Here is an 18450-nt window from a genome sequence, read left to right as displayed (position 1 = left end):
TCTGTAGATCCATAACAACATTTTAAGAAAAAATAATATCCTTCACTGCTGCCCTTGAGTGACAAAACTGATGAAAAATAGTCACAGATAACTCTGGCTGACAATATAAACATCCTCCACCCATCTTGCAGGTTATTAACAGGTGCCAATCAAAGGTAGAAATCTAATCAAATCTCAGTGCAATTCCCTGGGAAATGATGGAACCAATATCATCTATGAGGGATCAACCCTCCTCCCACCTACAAACAACAACAACAAAACACACTTCCTGGCACTAACTTTATTTTCTGGGAGGCTAGTCTGCTTAGGAAAGGAAAAGTCACCCAAGTTCATTGTTCTCCTAGGCAGTTGGTGCTCCATGAGTTTAAAGGGAGCTCCAGATGGGCAGAGATGATGAAAGAATCATCCGAGTGAAACACTTCCCTCTTGGGTGTTAAATATTGCATTTATTGTGTCCATGGAGCTGTTGAAACCAATGGAACTAATGAGAGAGCTGGTATCTGAGAAAGACTTGCACTAACTAACATTGGGGCAACATGCCAAAAGAAAGAGCCAAGTGACCTCTTAGAGGGCAGAGACACAGGGAGTGTGATCTTGGAAAACCTCTCTCTCCAGCCAGAAGCAAAAGAAAGGGAGTAATATTTGCCTAGGGGCACTTGGGTTTTACTCTAAATTACAGTGAAGGGACATACGCAACCAGAATACACAGAGAAACCAGCTACAGTGCCAGTGGATAAATGATTTTCTTTTACTATTATATTGTAAATGGCACAAAGTATTCTGCTGGGGTCATAGCACATTTATGCATTTTTTTCTCATTCACACAGAATTAAATATATTACCAAAAACAATGTTCAGAATTCTATTTTCCATGGTAACAGACTAGCTAAGAGGAAGAGAATAATGTTGCTAACTTTGACCCAGAAACCCCTCAGCTCCTTATTTGGGAGCTGTTCTGATCACTTTGTACTTATCGTCTCAGTTTTTCTTGTCAAAAACCATATGGGTAGGTATTATTATTATCTTTCCCACCTCATAGATGAGAAAACTAAAGACCAGAAAGGTTTAATAACTACCCAATAGCACGGGTTAATGAGTGTTCAGAGTCAGGATTCTAACCCCAAATGCCTCCCTGTTCCACATACCTCTATGCTTCTCTACCTAGTCGTGCCCTTAGTGGAGCTCCAGTTTATAAAGGGAAATGCTGTTAAGTAATTTGTTTGCCACCTGACCCTTAGATCTAGGAGGGAGGTTTGGGGGTATATAAAGAGTCCTATAGATTGTCAGAGCTGGAAGCTACTGCCTTTGAGGTTAGGGCACTGCAGCACTGAACAAATGAAACACATATTGAACCCAGAATGAGAAGATACTGCTTGCTCCCGGTCATGTAAAACATCCCCACTTTAGCTGGAGTTCAGAGAACAATGCCTTGACTTTAAGGTCAAGATCCTTCTCAAAAGACTGTACTTCTTTGACTAATATGGCAAGCTAATTATGGGTCAGAATAAACGTAGGATCACCCTTGGGGGCCTGTGACCTCTGCTATAGACTCAGAGCCTAAGTCATACAACAATGAGTGAGTTCTCAAGTTTATGCTGTGGGAACACCAGGCTGAACAAGACTCTGGAGGACATATATTTTCTCTACTTGATGACTGTAAGGTGTTCCTGGTACCACATTTGCTCATCAACATTTAAGAATAGTCCCAATAGTCACCACTATTAAGAGCACTTATTATTCTAAGATGCTTACTCTGTGGACAATATATACTTCAGAGCTCAAAATACTAAATTTATCTTTTTTATTCTATCCTTGCCTGTTAAATGTTGCCTTAATGGACCAGAACAGGGTTGTTCAAACTTACCACAATTGACTTTTTGGATTGAAAATTCTTTATAGGTACAGGATTGTCTTATCCATTACAAGACGTGTAGCTTTCCTGGTTCTGCTTGCTACATTTCCTGGCATCCTCCACCCAAGTCCTGTCAAACAAAAATGTCTCTAGACATTGCCAAATGTCTCATGAAGGGCGAAATTGTCTTTGGTTGAAAATTGCTGGGCTTGAGGCTTCCTGAGATTAAGTACTATGCATTCTATCTGCTCTAGGCTTATGTCTCATTCTCTTCAGCTGTAAAATAGAAGGTTGGATGAGATAAACTTTAATTTACATTCCCACTCTCAAATGCAATGACTCATCTCCCTTTCCGGGTCTGATCTTCCAGGGTTCAACAATGCTTCCTGACAGGGAAAAATCGTGGATAAATCCTGAGGCAATGCCAAGGAGGTCAGGTCACCAGGTAGACTACCCAAAAAGCACTTTTTTGGGGTCATGGGAGTAGGTAATTAAAAGTTGACCAGAGAATACAGAAGAAAAATTTTGTGAGCTAGAGAAACCAATCAATCTCATGAGAAATAGAAAGAGTCGTCAGGAAACTGAGTAAAGACATTGAGAGTGGACCTAGAAAGCAAAACAGGTAAATACAGGTAAGTCAGTCAGTCTTTTTTAAGACTGTCAGCGTGGGGATAAGTCTTCATGAGGCCTGCACCGGGCCCTGGGCAATGGAGTCAGGCTTTCTGCATATGGAAACATGTATGCAGGGAACACTCCATGAACGCTTTTCCCTGTCTGATGTGGTTAGCAGAGTATGTTTCATTATGTATTTAACAAATATTTTTTGATCACCTATAGTTTTGGTCACTTTGTAAAGTGCTGTCTTTGGTAATAATGGGAGACAAAAGATTAATTAAATATGGAATTTGTCTCAATGCAACTTAAAACCCAGCAAGTGTGATATACTTGCAGTCAATGAACAAAAGAGTAAAGGGGATCTGAGGAAGAGCCAGATAATGCTCAGTGTAGGCGCATAATGGAATAGCCAGGTATATATATAGTGGCTTCTTTACGAGATTCTGAAGCTCACATTTACCCCACTGGAAAGCTGTAGTGCACAACATTCTAACCCGGCTCAGGTCAGGAGACTTCAGGGATATTTCCTCCTTAAGGTATGATGAATTGTTGATTGCAATTTTAGTAGGAAGAATTAAATTTGCATTACGTATTGTTAGGCCAAAACTCTGACAACAGTCCACTAAGTAAATGTGTAGCCAGATGTTTGTGCACTTTGAATCCTCTAATTTAGCAAAATACGGCCACCTAGAAGAACAACACCCTTGTAAGGACTAAGACTGAAAACAGAGTTGCATATTAATTTGCAGCAATTCTCCTCTGGCCCCATCTGATAGTGTGCCTTGACAGCAATGTAAGCCAGGCTTGTTTCTAAAATTTTAAAAAGAAAATCTTTTTTAAGGCTTATTTCTTTGTTAACATACTTCTGTCTTGATCTAAAGTGAACCCTCTCCTGCCATAAACAAGAATAATTTGGCTGCTCTGCTTTTATGCATCCTGAACCCTTTCCTTTAACAATCTTGATGAGCATGCGGGGTTGTGTGCTGCATACCAATAGCCACTCCAAGCCTGAAAAAGAGGTAGTCATCCCAACCCACACCATCTGTGGTCTCAGCTAGATTTGTGGCATGTCTCCCTGAGCTGGAGCAAACCTCCCTCTGTCTCGGGTACGTTGAGAATCAGAAATAAAAAATAAATTAAGACAAGTAGGCAAACATTAAAATGAGTTGTTACAGAACATTTGTGTAGATTCCAATCTTCAGTGTCAAGAGAGCATCATTCTGGTATAATAGTATCTTTTCATGAAAGCACTTCAAGGCCGTCAGTCATAAATAAGCAGCCAGTGAAAGGAATGACAACATGAAAATGGAAACTGAGTCAGGAAGGGTCTTTATTATTGCTTAGACAAAGCATCTATGACTACAAGGAGGGAAAGGTGAATGGCAATAATAAAGAAAAGAAACCCAGCTATTGTATTGCTGTCGTGTCCATGTCAACAGAAAATCTGGCTCTGGTGGGCTGACAGGTTGTCTGGATAAAGAGGTTAAGGCCAGAAATATTCATTTATGATTAGAAGTTTCTTCTTATAGCTTGTATCAGGAGCTCCAGAAGCATGGATAAGGACAGCAATGGCTCTATAAATCAGTGAGGGCATTTTGTTGTTTGAAAAGCATTATCTGAGCGTCTGTCCAGGCAATTTTGAAGAGCTCTCTCCCTCCCACTTATCAGAGTGCAGCAGCTTTAAATGCAGATAGATACCCTCTAATGAAAATCACAAACAGAAGTCTTCAGTTCTTATAAGTTCCAGTTAATAATTTACTTCTATGTACCTCAGAGTTTCTGTCTAAATATAGAGCCATTTCTTCACCACTGACACTACGAAAGGAGCCACTGTCCTACCACAAGATAGGTGTCCTGCACTATCGTCCTCTTGGATAGAGAAGAGAAGGTGGTCTGGGGCTAGAGAGAGTTCTCTGTTGATCCACGTATTATTCCCCCAGAGGCCCTTAGACTTGTTTTCCCTGATTCCAAATGGGGATACCTAAGACTGGAATATACTACCTACCGAGCTGAAGGGTGGCTTTTCCTTGAAGAGTTCTTTCTTCATGGCAATTAACAAAGGGCCTGTCTCTGCCTCTGGTGCATTTTACATTGAGCGGGGCTAAGCCAAGAGAGTCATGATACAAGGCATGGGGAATGACGGCAGATCTGATAAGCGTTGCGCTTCTGAAGTAGTATCATGCATTTTTATTTATGTTTATGTAGTGTATATTTACTTTTTATTTTTGTTTTCTCCACCCCCACCCAATCCTAGGCAGCTGACTTTGACATGTGCTCTATTGTCTGGTCCTGGATATGTCATTTATGCTTACATTTGCTTTGCGGTTTGCTATTTGAAGTATCATTAGTTGCTTCCTCATCCTGGCTTTACCATCATCCCATTTGCCATCTGGATGTAGCACATTGCTATAAGCACTGCAGCCCCATATACAAAATTATGTAGTTCCTTACACTGCTGGGGGGGTTGTTATTTCTTTAGAAAACAAGGATGTGACGTGCATAAAAGCTTGAGTTCCGATTTCACCATCTAAGGCATTTGATAAATTCTTTGGGACTATTTCTAGTTACCATCATCATTTCTTACAGAAAATCTGTGTTATGTATTTGCATGGTACTCTAAAGAGTATATCAGAGTTTGCTAAATGGGTACAATGCTTGCCTTCTAGAAACCTGCAGTCCCAAATGGACAGTGTGAGCATACGCTGATAATGATATCCAACTGCATAGTCCACGAAACATCTTTCTCTCCAATGAGTGTTTGACTGAAGTAAATTGATAAAATTATTGTTAAATTGGTGAGAGAGTTTATATGCACTGTTGAGCAACTGGAGCAACTGTTAGAATGGAGAATAAGAATTCAAAACATTTTAATTGTTCAGTTTGGCCAGATCTGTAGTGGCTCTAGATAAAATATTATATTATTTTTTAAATGGCACCATTGAACATACTGATTTTCTGGGGAAAAAAAGGTTTTTTTTTAGTATGGAGTCTTGCTCTGTCACCCAGGCTGAAGTGCAATGGCTTAGTCTTGGCTCACTACAACCTCCACCTCCCGGGTTCAAGCAATTCTCCTGCCTCAGCCTCCTGAGTAGCTGGGATTACAGGTGCCAGCTACTCAGAGACAGGGTTTCACCATGTTGATCAGGCTGGTCTCCAACTCTTGACCTCAGGTGATCCTCCCAAAGTGCTGAGATTACAGGCCTGAGGCACTGTGACCTGCCTCTTTTTCTTTTGTGACCCAATAATTTCAGTTGCCCTGGCTAAAATCCTCCAAAACCTTTTTGAGCCATTTTTCTTTTTTCTACCAAATCAAATTTGTCATAGTCTTAACGTTTTTATTTCTGACTATGTCTTAACATCTTGCCATCTCCATTTTAAGCCTACTTCTGAACTTTGGCAAGTCTCTATAAAACAATTCACTTACCTTTGATTTCTGCTAATTTCAATTCATCTGCCCACTGGCACTAAACAATGATTCTCACATGTATATGTCATCCATGATTAAATAAACATATACTTTTCCTTCATTTCCTGAACGTGGAAAGCCCCTTTTTTGTACCATGTAATTATAAAAGTCTTATTTACACTGTGACCTCTATAATGAAGCTCTCAGCAGCTACACTTAGTCTGAATAAGACTATCTGCCTTGAACTTTGAGCTCTATCAGCACCACAGTTACATAATTAATTGTTGTCTGAATTACTTCAGACATGCTTTTACCCTGTATTTTAGTTCTAGGACTTATGTTTTATTTTTAGCCACCATCTCACCAAGTGTAAAGTTTATTGAACACACATAGTAGGTGAACAAACAAACATTAGATTATTTTTTCAGGCAATTCTTTAAACCATAAAGTTTAAGGATACATAGAAAATTCTTAATGTGCCTAACTACTCATTATACATCTATAACATACAATTTGTACAAAATTATTTTGGCCTATTAATATTTTGCTTTATATTACATCTTGAGTTAGCTAGCATTAGTGGTTGAATTCTGACTGAGAGTGACCTTTATAGGAAAATTATGCCTACAGTTTCTGATCTTGAATTGGGCCTTTAATATTTTTCACTCTAGCTTGGTTGTGAACCATGATCCATTTAATTAAAATCCACTTTTAGATACAAAAAAAAATCAACAATCTGAAGGAAAGTGAAATGTCACATTCTTCAGCCTTCTCTGTTGAGTGCTCTGAATTTCTTCTTGAAGCATTTGCTGAAGGCATTTATAGGCCCCTTTCACCAGAAATAAAACCTAACACCAGCTGAGTCAGAATCAAGATTAGTTCAAATCTTGGACATGTTTTACTTTCAATGTTTTTCCATCTTAGCAGCACTATGAGTTCATGTTTTAATTGCCATATGCATCCAGGATGTATACTTTCAAAGCATAGACAGGCAGAATGCCAAAACACCACAAAATGGAGAAATGCCCAAAAAATTGGGATGTATTGCTAAATAACTTGTTTTGTAAAAATGTTCTTCTTTTTCCAGGTCTTTATGAGTTTAGGGTAAGTTTACTCTCAGTAACTAAATATTTGGATGCTTGGGTGAACTAGACTCTGAACTCCTTGAGGTTTATGGCTCTCGCGCATGCCTTCAGTCTAATGAAGGGATAGGGAAGGAATTTACGATGACTCTTCAGTACTCTGGACAGCTCCTGCTGCCTGCCTGCCATGGTAAAGCTTCATCAACAGATTGTTAATTTCCCTCCTTTCTCCCTGAATAGCATCATGCCTTCTGGCAGGAGGCAGTGTGCTGCATCCATCTATGCGATCTCACCTGTGGACATGTGGAGCTGTCTAATGGGCTCCTGCTTTTTGCCCCACTGGGCTGTGACTGAGCAGGGAGACAGAGCTATACAAGTTGCTAATTGTCTCAGTCTGTAACTCTTGAATGATGAAAAAGATTAAAAGGGAAGGAAAACAGCTATTATATCTCTTTCCTGAAAAAACTTGCACTGTGAAAGGCTCATTAACATCATTAGTGTTCCATTAACCTCTAGCCAGACAAATAAGCTGGAGATAATTTCAGAGCATGGGGAGAAAGAAAAAGAGAAAAAGGAATTAAAAAATTATCTGGGTGTAGGTGACATTTTCCAGCTACCTCGACTGAACATTTGGACAGACACCAGCAACTTTACTTACTTTAATGCCAGCCTGGTATTGGAGGGTAGCCAGAACTCTGGCTGCTAGGGAGGCCTGTAGGTAAGAGCGAGTGGGGAGATTCATTGATTGGGACAAAATGAAATTCATTGTAACACAACAACACATGAAATCTTGCAAAGAAACACTGTGTGATACAATAGAAGTTTTAAAATGTCTACTACAAAATTATGTTCCATTGTATGAACAAAAGGCTTTTCACCTTGTAATTTTTTCTTGTCACATTTTGTTTTATTCTAATCCACACCTCCATGCTTGGCCCTCCTTCTTTGATCCCCAGCCTCACTAAATCTGCTGCAAATCGAGAAGTTGAATGCAAAGCATTGTTAAGCCTATTAATCTTTAGACTTCCTGGCATAGAGGGGGCGATTTTTCAGATGGGGACATATTTTAGATTTTATTTTTGATTTAATCTCAAAATATAATATGGATTTTGTTGACTCAGTTTTTCTTCCGATAAAAAGAACACTTTGGGCCAGGCGCGGTGGCTCACGCCTGTAATCCCAGCACTTTGGGAGGCCGAGGCAGGTGGATCACAAGGTCAAGAGATCGAGACCATCCTGGCCAACATGGTGAAACCCCATCTCTACTAAAAATACAAAAAATTAGCTGGGCATGGTGGCGCGTGCCTGTAATCCCAGCTACTCAGGAGGCTGAGGCAGGAGAATTGCCTGAACCCAGGAGGCGGAGGTTGCGGTGAGCCGAGATCGCACCATTGCACTCCAGCCTGGGTAACAAGAGCGAAACTCCGTCTCAAAAAAAAAAAAAAAAAAAAAAAAAAAAGGACACTTTGTAAGTTTCCTAAGTATTTTGTGTGTAAAGACTGGTCAAGTAAAATAAGTCCTAAAATCACAGTTTACAATGATCTAATACAAGCCAAAACAAATGCATAAATTAAAAATGTCTGTCTGAGAGTAGGAATCCCCAGATCACTATAAGAAAAAAGTCATGTTGTGGTTTTAGTATTAATTTTACATAAAACGGATTTTCATTATGTCTCTTTGTTGGATTCAGGTATGAGAAGCTGATGACAATAATCAAGGTAGCTTCAGAGTGATACTCTCGCTAGGAACTACTGGTCATTCTCTTCCACTCCCCAGGGTGGAGATCCTGGCTTTCTGCTAAGAACCTGATATGGTTCCTGGGGCTCCACTTTCCTGCTCCATAGCCCATAGTCATGATTCTATCTCATTTAGAGAGATATCAGAGTTTGCATCAACACAGACATACAATCTTGAATAGTCAAAATCAAATTTGGCCTAGTTTTTGAGAATGCATTTCCCAGAATAGTAAATGTTTAAGAGGCTGTCTCATCCTGAGAACAATTCTCTTAGCCCTGATGGGTTGTTTAGATCTTTTTTTCCAGAAGTTTTAAGATGACAGCAACAGAGATTTCCCATATACCATCTGCCCCGTTCATGCTGCAAATCTGCTCCAGTCTCCCTCATTATCAAATGATAATTTGGTAAAATTTATCATTTCATAAAATTTCATAAAATTGATTTAACTACATTGATACATCTTTATTATTCACAGTCCACAGTTTACATTAGTGTCCACTTTTGGTGTTGTGTATTCTATGGGTTTTGACAAATATGTAATTACATGTATCCACCACGATTAATATCATACAGAATAGTTTTACTGCCCTGAAAACCTACCTATTCATCACTTCCTCCTAACACTTGGAAACTATCAATTTTCTTACTGCCTCCAAAGTTTTGCCTTTTGCACAATGTCATATTGTTGGAACCAGACAGTACATAGTTTTTTTTAGATTGGCTTCATTCACTTAGCAATATGCATTTAAGTTTCCTCCATATCTTTTCATAGCTTGATAGCTCATTCCTTCTCAGTGCTGGATAATATTCTAATGTCGGGAAGTAGCCAGTTTATTTAACCATTCACATGCTGAAGGACATTTTGGTTGCTTCCAAGTTTTGGACAATTATGAATAAAATTGCCATAAACAACCATGTGCAGGTGTCTTTATGGGCATAAGTTTTCAATTCATTTTGGGTAAAAAATAAGAAGCATTATGGCTAAATCATGTAAGAGTATGTTTAGTTTTCTAATTGCCAAACTGTCTTCCAAAATAGTCATACAATTTTGCATTCTAACCAGCAATAAATATAAGAGTTTCTGTTGCCCCATATCACATCCTCATCAATATTTGATATTGTCAGTGTTTGGATTTTTCTCATTCTAGTAGGCAAGTAATGGTGCTTCATTTTAATTTGCAATTTTCTAACGCCATGTGATGCTGTGCATACTTCCAGAGGCTTAATTTCCATTTGTATATCTTCTTTGGTGAGGTGTCTATTCAGTTATTTTGCCTAGTTTTAAATCAGGTTATTACATATTTCTTATTGTTGGATTTTAAGAGTTGTTTGTATATTTTGGATAACATTTTTTAAAAACCATATATGCCTTTCACAAATATTTTCTCCCAGTTTGTGGCTTTTCTTTTCAATCTCTTGATAGAGTCAAGAGCATAAGCTTTTAAATTTAATGCACTCTAGTTTATCAATTATTTCTTTCACGGATTGTGCCTTTGCTATTACATCTAAATAACTCATTGTTGTATCCAAGATCATCTAGGTTTCTCCTGTGTTATCTCCTGGGAGTTTTGTAGTTTTGAATTTTATATTTGGGCCTATGATCTATTTTCAGTTTCTTTGGCAAGAGCTATAAGGATTGTGTCTACATTCATTTTTGTAATATGTGCATGCCTAGTTATTCCAACACTATTTCTTGAGGACTATCTTTAGTTGTCCATTGTATTGCCTTTGTTCCTCTGTCATGGATCAGTTTACTGTATTTGTGTGTGCCTACTTCTGGACTCTCTATTCTGTTCTATTCATCTATTTGCCTGTTCTTATATCAATATCACAGTCTTGATCGTAGTAAATCTTGAAGTTGGGTAGTGTCAGTCTTTCAACTTTGTTTTTCTCCTTCAATATTGAATTAGCTATTCTGGGTCATTTGCCTCTCCATATACATTTTAGAGTCATTTTTTAAGTATTTGCAAAATAACTTGCAGGTATTTTGTTTTGGATTGCATTTAATCTATGCATTAAGTTGAGAATAACTGACATCTTGATAATATTGAGTCTTAGTCTAACTTTTTTCTAACTTTTATTTTAGATTCGGGGGGTACTTGCGCTGGTTTTTTACATGGGTGAATTGCCTGTATCTGGGGCTTGGTTATGAATTATTTCATCATGCAGATAGTGAGCACAGTACCTGATAGGTAGTACTTTGATCCTCACCCTCCTTCCACCCTTTCTGCTTAAGTAGACTCAGGTGTCTCTTCCGATTTTTGTGTCCATGTGTTTACTTATGTTTAGCTCCCACTTATAAGTGAGAGGACATGGTATTTGGTTTTCTGTTTTTGCATTAATTTGCTTATGATAATCACCTCCAGCTGCATCCATGTTGTTTCAAAAATACAATTTCTTTTTGTTTATGACTACACAGTATTCCATCTGGTACATATGTAGTACATATGTACCACATTTTCTTTATCCAGTCCACCATTGATGGATCTAATTAAACTAAAGAGCTTCACACAGCAAAAGAAACTATCAACAAAGTAAATTAACAACTTACAGAATGGGAGAAAATGTTTGCAAACTGTGCGTCTGACAAATGTCCAATCCAGAATCTGTAAGGAATTCGAACAATTCGACAAGCAAACAACAAATAACCCCATTAAAAATGGGCAAAGGAACTGAACAGACAGTTCTCAAAAGAAGTCATAAATGCATCCAACAGGCATATAAAAAAATGCTCAGCATCTCTTCTCATTACAGAAATGCAAATCGAAACCACAATGAGATACCATCTCACACCAGTCAGAATGGCTATTATTAAAAAGTTAAAAAACAAACAAACCAGGTATTGGCAAAGTTTCAGAGACTATTGACTCTTTCTGTTTATGAACATGAAACATCTCTCCATTTATTTAGTTTTTCCTTGATATCTTTGTAGTTTTCTTCATATGGAATTTGGTAGTTTTCTCTACATAGGTCTTGTATATATGTTATGATATTTATCTCGATTTTATTTTGGGGGTGCTAAGGTCAATGGTAATGTGGTTTTATTTTCAAATGCCATTTGTTCAGTGCTGATATATAGGAAATTGATTGAATTCTATAGATTAACCCTACATTCTGCAACCTTGCTATAATCACTTAGTGGGTTTTTCTTTTTTTGTTAATTCTTCTGTATTTGCTACATAGATGATCATGTCATCTGCAAAGAAATACAGTCTTATTTATTCCTTCCCAACCTGTATGCATTATATTTTCTTTTATTTTTTATTGTCCAATACAAGGTTGAAAAGCAGGGGTGAGAGGAAACATCTTTGACTTGTTCTTGATTTTAGTGGGGAAGCTTCTAGTTTCTCACCACTAGGTATGGTGCTAGCTGTAGGATTTCTGGAGATGTTCTTTATCAAGTTTTAAAATTCTCTTCCTATTCCTAGTTTGCTGAGATATTTTACCATGAATGGGGTGTTGCATTTTGTAAAATGCATCTATTGATATGATTGTGTGATTTTTCTGCTTTAAGCTGTTGATGTGATGAATAGCATTAATTGTCTTTAGAATGTTCAACCAGCCTTGCATACCTAGGATAAATCCCACTTGGTAGTAGGGTATACTTCTTTCTGTACATTGATGGATTCAATTTGCTAAAGTTTTGCTGTGGATTTTTCTTCTGTGTTCACAAGAAATAGTGATCTGTAGTTTCCTTTACTTGTAGTGTCTTTTAGGATTTGGGCACTAGGATAATGCTGGCCTCATAGAATGATGAAGTATTAAGAAGTATTCCTCTACTTCTATCTTCAGAAAGAGATTATTGAGAATTGGTGTAATTTCTTCCTTAAATACGTAGTAGAATTCTCTGGTGAAACCATCTGAGCCTGGTGCCTTTTGTTTTAATAAGCTATTAACTATTGATTTACTTTCTTCAATCAACATGGGACTATTTGGATTGTCTAACTCTTCTTGTGTAAGTTTGGCAGACATATTCAAGAAATTGGTCTGTTTCATATAGGTCATCAAATTTGTGGGTACAGAGTTGTTCATATTTCTTTACTATCCTTTTAATATCCATGGATTGGTAGTAATGTACCGTCTTTCATTTCTGATACTAGTAAATTGCGTCTTCTTTCTTTTTTTCTAAGTTATCCTGGCTACAGGCTTATTAGTTTTGTTGATCTTTTCATAGAACCAGCTTTTGGTTTTATTGATTTTCTCTGTTTATTTTCTCTTTTCAATTTCATTGTCATTTGTTCTAATTGTACTATTTATTTTCTTCTGCTTACTTTGGATTTAGCTTCCTCTTCTTGTTTCTAGATTTTTAAGTTGAAAAGCTTAGATTATTAGCTTTATATCATTCTTCTATAAATCTCCATCTAAGCATGCTTTGGATGCAACTCACACATTTGATAAGTTGCATTTTCATTTACTTCAAAATATTTTAAATTTTCTCTTCAGACTTTTTCTTTGACACGTGTTATTTAGAAGCGTATTGTTTAATCTTCAAGTATCTTGAGGTTTTCCCAGTGATCTTCCTGTTATTGATTTCTAGTTTAATTCTATTTTGGTGTGAGAACAGACATTGCACAATTTCTATCTTTTACATTTCTTGAGATATATTTTCAGTTCCAGATGTGGTCTATCTTGATGAATATTCCACATGAGCTTGAGAAGAATGTGTGATCATGTGTTGTTGGGTAATCTATAGATGTCAATTATATCCAATTGATTCATGACAGTTTTGAGTCCAACTATGTCCATACTGATTTTATGCCTGCTGGATCTGTCCGCTTCTGAAAGAGGGATAATCATTAAAATCTCCAACTATAATCATGGATTCACCTGTTTTTCTCTTGCAGTTCTATCAGTATTTGTCTCACATATTTTGCTGCTCTGTTTATTAAGTGCATACACACTAAGGATTGTTATGTCCTCTTGGAATATTGGCTCCTTTATGATTATATATTGCCGCATCTTTCTCTCTGATAACTTACCTTGCTCTGAAGTCTTCTTTCTGAAATTAATGTAGCTACTTCTACTTTCTCTAATTAGTGTTAGCATAGCATATTTTCCTCTATTTTTTTACTTTTAATCTATATAATATTCATATTTAAAATGGGATTCTGTAGGCAATATACAGTCTAGTTTTGTTTCTGACCCACTCTCACAATCTCTGTCTTTCAACCTGTGTGCTTAGACCATTGATGCTAACGTGCTTATTGATAGTTGGATTAACATGGATTGTATTTGTCACTATTTTGCATGTATTGCCTTTATTCTTTGTTCCTCCTTTTTCTCTTCCACACCTTTTCTTTCTTTTGTGTCTTTAATTCAGCATTTTACATAATCTCATTTTCTCTCTTAGCATCTTCTTAGCATTTCAATTATACTTTATAGAAACCACTTTTTAGTGGTTGCCCTAGAGTGTGCCCTATACATTCACAACTAATTTATGTCAACTTTAATATGACACTATACCTATTCATGGGTAGGAAGTACCTTAAAGGTAGTACAAGTACCTTATAATAACAAAATGTTTCTAAATTCATTTATTCCCCATCCATTGTATCATTGCTACAATGGATTCATTCATTTCACTTAGACATAAACATACACACACACTTGTGCACAAATACATTGTTGCTATTATAACTTTGAACAAACCATAATCTGTTAGATTGATGAAGAATTTTAAAACTAAACATTTTGATTTTACTTATTCATTTTTCAGTGCACTTCCTTTCTTTATGTAGATCTGAGTTTCTGACATATAATTTCTTTCTAAATAACTTCCTATAACATTTCTTGAAAGGCAGATTTACTGGCCACAAATTTTCTCAGTTTTTATTAGTCAGAACGTGTCTTTCTCTTTCACCATTGGAGGATAATTTCATAGGGTACAGAATTCTAGGTTGATGTCATGTTTTGTTTCTCTCAACACTTTGCGTGTTTCACCCTACTCTGTGCTTACATGGTTTCTGAGAAGCCAGATGCAATTTTTATTTTTTCTCCTCGTAGGTAAGGTGGACTTTTCCTCTGACTTTTTTTGTAATTTTTTTCATTATTTTGATTTTCTGAAAATTGAATAGGAAGGTGTAGGCTTTTCTGGTTATAATTCATGACTACTGTATCAGTAGTTCCAAATAAAACCTTTCCCTTCACTAGCATATACTTAAAATAGGTCAGATTTAAAATAGGTAAGCTTTCTGCATTTTCTTTTGAAGCTACTAAACCCATCCTTACATTTCTTTCATTTATTTACCCCCTTCCTGAAAAATATCTGCTAATTATTGGTATTTTGCAAGATACTAAGGATTAAATACCATGATTTTTGTGTAACTCTTTCCTATAACTCAACCCTGAGATTTTCTCACTCCTTTCCTTTAGTTTCTTAGGCCCTATGGTCTTTACTCTGTCATATTCACCCTAAACAAAAACATACATGCAGCTGCAGAAAAGGATTTACATTAAAATCATCTTAGCCTCAGCAAATTGGGCCAACAGGACTGTTTTATTGGAAGATGCAGCTAGAAAACATCTTACCTAGTAGACCAGGAAGAGCACACAATTTGTTGTATATTGATCCAGTGAGATACTGTCTGGCACCAACAGAACAGCTACATGAGCTGTATGCCAATGTTGAACTTTGACACAACCATATCATGTGGAACTCCAGTATCTAACAACACTGTTGATTTCCACTTGGGAATATAATGCACTATATGATGGGATAACATTCCAGTGCATACGTAATTGAATTCTGTGTACAAATACCAGCAACCAGATGAACAAATATTTGCTCAGGCCTGCTATTTGAGTGTCCTGCATCATGAAGGTAAAATTTTAATATTATACTCCAGTACTATTTTTATATTCATGTTGTCATGAAATTTTCCCAAATTCAAACATCTGTTAGATACATGCTTCAAGACCCTGCTATTGCAAACTCATTTCCAGCATCTCAAGAGAACTTTAATGCAGGTGTTTGAATGTGTAAGCATATAGTTCATTCCAGACATTGGTTCCCTAATAAGTTGTCACTGCCTTTCTCTCTCTTGCTATTTGAATAAACAAAGACTCATACTTAGTTCTGGTGATTTGAGCATTTATCCAGACACTTGCATCAAGATAGAAGCTGCAGAACATAGTCTACTAACAAGATAAACAACTAAAAAATGCGTCTGAGTGATTTTTGTTTGTAAAAACATCAATAATACCATGTGTCACCTGCTCTAGGTCATCGAGATGCTGGCATTGCAAGAGTGACAAACTGGAATGATTTGCAAAGCAACTTCAAAGGTTAACTATGACTCTTTAAGGGATTGTTATGACTTGTAGACTTGAAAATAATATCTGAACATTTGCCCCTGGTATTACAGACTTTTAGTATGGAATTTTCAGAGTCCTAAATTTTGTATGATAAATTTGGTCTTTAAGCAACCTGACTTTAGCCAAATGCACTTAGTGTTAAATATTTTACTGTGACTCACCTTCTTGGCTGAAACATATACCACTTTTTTATTTAAAGAAACTTTGATCTGCAAACCTCAAAGGTAAAGTAATTAACAGCTGCTCTCACATCATTCAGTACAGGTAGATAATTATAGCTGCACCGACATGTTTTTTTTACTGAAATACTTTATCCCATTTCCAGATAAGTAGAATAATGCCGTTAAAATAAGGGTGATATTTAGATACACTAGGGTTCCTGATTTTTAGCACTCAGATGACAGCAGAAAAAAAAAAAAAACACCTATACAACGCATTCACTGAACATATCCATCCATTCACATTCATGACTTTGGCTTAATTTTATATTTCCTCAAAGATTAAAATTAAGTTTTATCTATTCTGTTTTTCAAGTGCATTGAATTGACTGATGTTAATGCAGAGATGATATTTGCATCATGCTGTCTTCTTTTCCTACCACATTAAAGAGCTCTGATGGCTCTTGCTTTAAAAAAAAAATAGGTGCAGATTTCTAACTTTAGCATAAAGCTCCCATGCAATCTATATTCAACATTGATCAGACACAGTACCTGGAAAAAAGCCATCTACTCCAGTGAGCCTGTATTTTTCTAAGCTACATTTGATGAATGCCTACCACTCACCTGCTACTGGCTTTTGAGACAGACCAATATGGGTTTGAATTTAGGCCCCATTTTCTGAGAGTCATACCAATTTCATAGACCACTATAAGCATTGTAGAATTCTAATTATAAATTACCTAAGTTTATGCTGGTCAGATAACAGGTGCTCAATAATTGTAGTTAAGGGGAGCAAGGGTAGGGAGAGCATTAGGACAAATACCTAATGCATGTGGGACTTAAAACCCAGACACGGGTTGACAGGTGCAGCAAACCACCATGGCACATGTATATCTATGTAGCAAAACTGCATGTTCTGCACATGCATCCATGTATCCCAGACATAAAGTAAAATTTAAAAAAAAAACGAAAATGTGAAAAAAAAAGAAAGAATGATACTTTGAATTTTGGGGACTCAGGGGAAATGATGGGGGTTCGCAAGGGAGAAAAGACTACACATTGGGTACAGGATACACTACTCGCGTGATGAATGCACCAAAGTCTCACAGATCACCACTAAAGAACTTACTTATGTAACCAAATACCTCCTGTTCCTCAAAAACCTATTGAAATTTAAAGAATAAAAAATTTAAAAAATAATGATAATAATTGTAGTTACTTTGCATTTATCAAAGATTTCTGTTCCAAGTTACAGACTGTAATTCAAAGTGTCTAGGAAAATAGTGGGGTTTATTAGATGAACAATGAGTATCTCTTATAAGCAAACTATGGGATGAGAATGGGTGCAGCTGTGTCTCAGATAACTGGTAATAGAAACTGAATGCTGTTACCAGAAATCCTCTCTCTCTCTCTCCCCTTCCCTCCCCCCTTTCTCTTTCCACCCTTTGCTCCTTTATGTCATATTTTATACCAACCTCCTCACACAGAAAGAACAAGATAATTCACAGCTCTTGACTTTTATTTTGTGATTGACTCTCATTCTTTGTGGTTCTCTGTCTGAACGTTTCAGAGAAGGTTTCCACTTTGTTGACCTTGTATTAGATGCCCACCCCTTTTCATCAGTTGCCTTAGTCTGTGCTGCCATAACAAAATGCCACAGACTGGGTAATTTATAAACAGAAATATATTTCTCACAATTGTGGAGGCTGCAAAGTCCAGAATCAAGGTGCTGGCAGGTTGGTGTTTGGGGAAGGCTGTTATCTGCTTCCAATATAGTGCCTCGTTGCCTCCTCCAGAGAGATGGATGCTGTGTCTTCACATGGTTAAAGAAATGTGACAAGTAAATTCACCCCCTCAACCTTTTTCAGGAGGTTGCTAATTTCATTCATGAGGTCTGCACCATTATGACCTAATCACCTTTCAAATGCCCCACTTCTTAAAGCTATCACATTGGAAATTAGTTTCTACACACAAATTTTGGCAGACATTCTGACTATAACATTCCACCCCAAGCCCCAAATTCATATCCTTCTCACATGAAAAACATATTAATTCCATCTAAATAACCCCAAAAGTCTTAATGCATTTCAGCATCAATTCAAAATTCTAAAATCTCAAGTCTCATCTAAATGTCATTTAAATCAGATGTGGGTGAGACTCAAGGTGCAAGTCATCCTGTGACAAATTTCCCTCCAGCTGTCAGCCTGTAAAATGAAACAAGTTACATGCTTTTGAAATACAGTGGTGGGAGGGTCATAAGATACTCATCTCCATTCCAAAAGGAAG

The 18450-nt window shown here is 37.0% G+C and overlaps 1 protein-coding gene across 2 annotated transcripts in view; it reads left to right on the top strand.

Annotated features, from left to right (window-relative positions):
* The window catches only part of OPCML (opioid binding protein/cell adhesion molecule like), a 1160549-nt gene that overhangs the window by 427336 nt on the left and 714763 nt on the right, over positions 1-18450 (top strand). The window lies entirely within an intron of this gene.

This window comes from Aotus nancymaae, unplaced genomic scaffold (assembly GCF_030222135.1).
Source record: "Aotus nancymaae isolate 86718 unplaced genomic scaffold, 86718_ANA_hifiasm-v0.15.2.pri h1tg000012l, whole genome shotgun sequence".
NCBI classification, from domain to species: domain Eukaryota; kingdom Metazoa; phylum Chordata; class Mammalia; order Primates; family Aotidae; genus Aotus; species Aotus nancymaae.
This window is presented reverse-complemented; position numbering and strand designations above follow the sequence as displayed.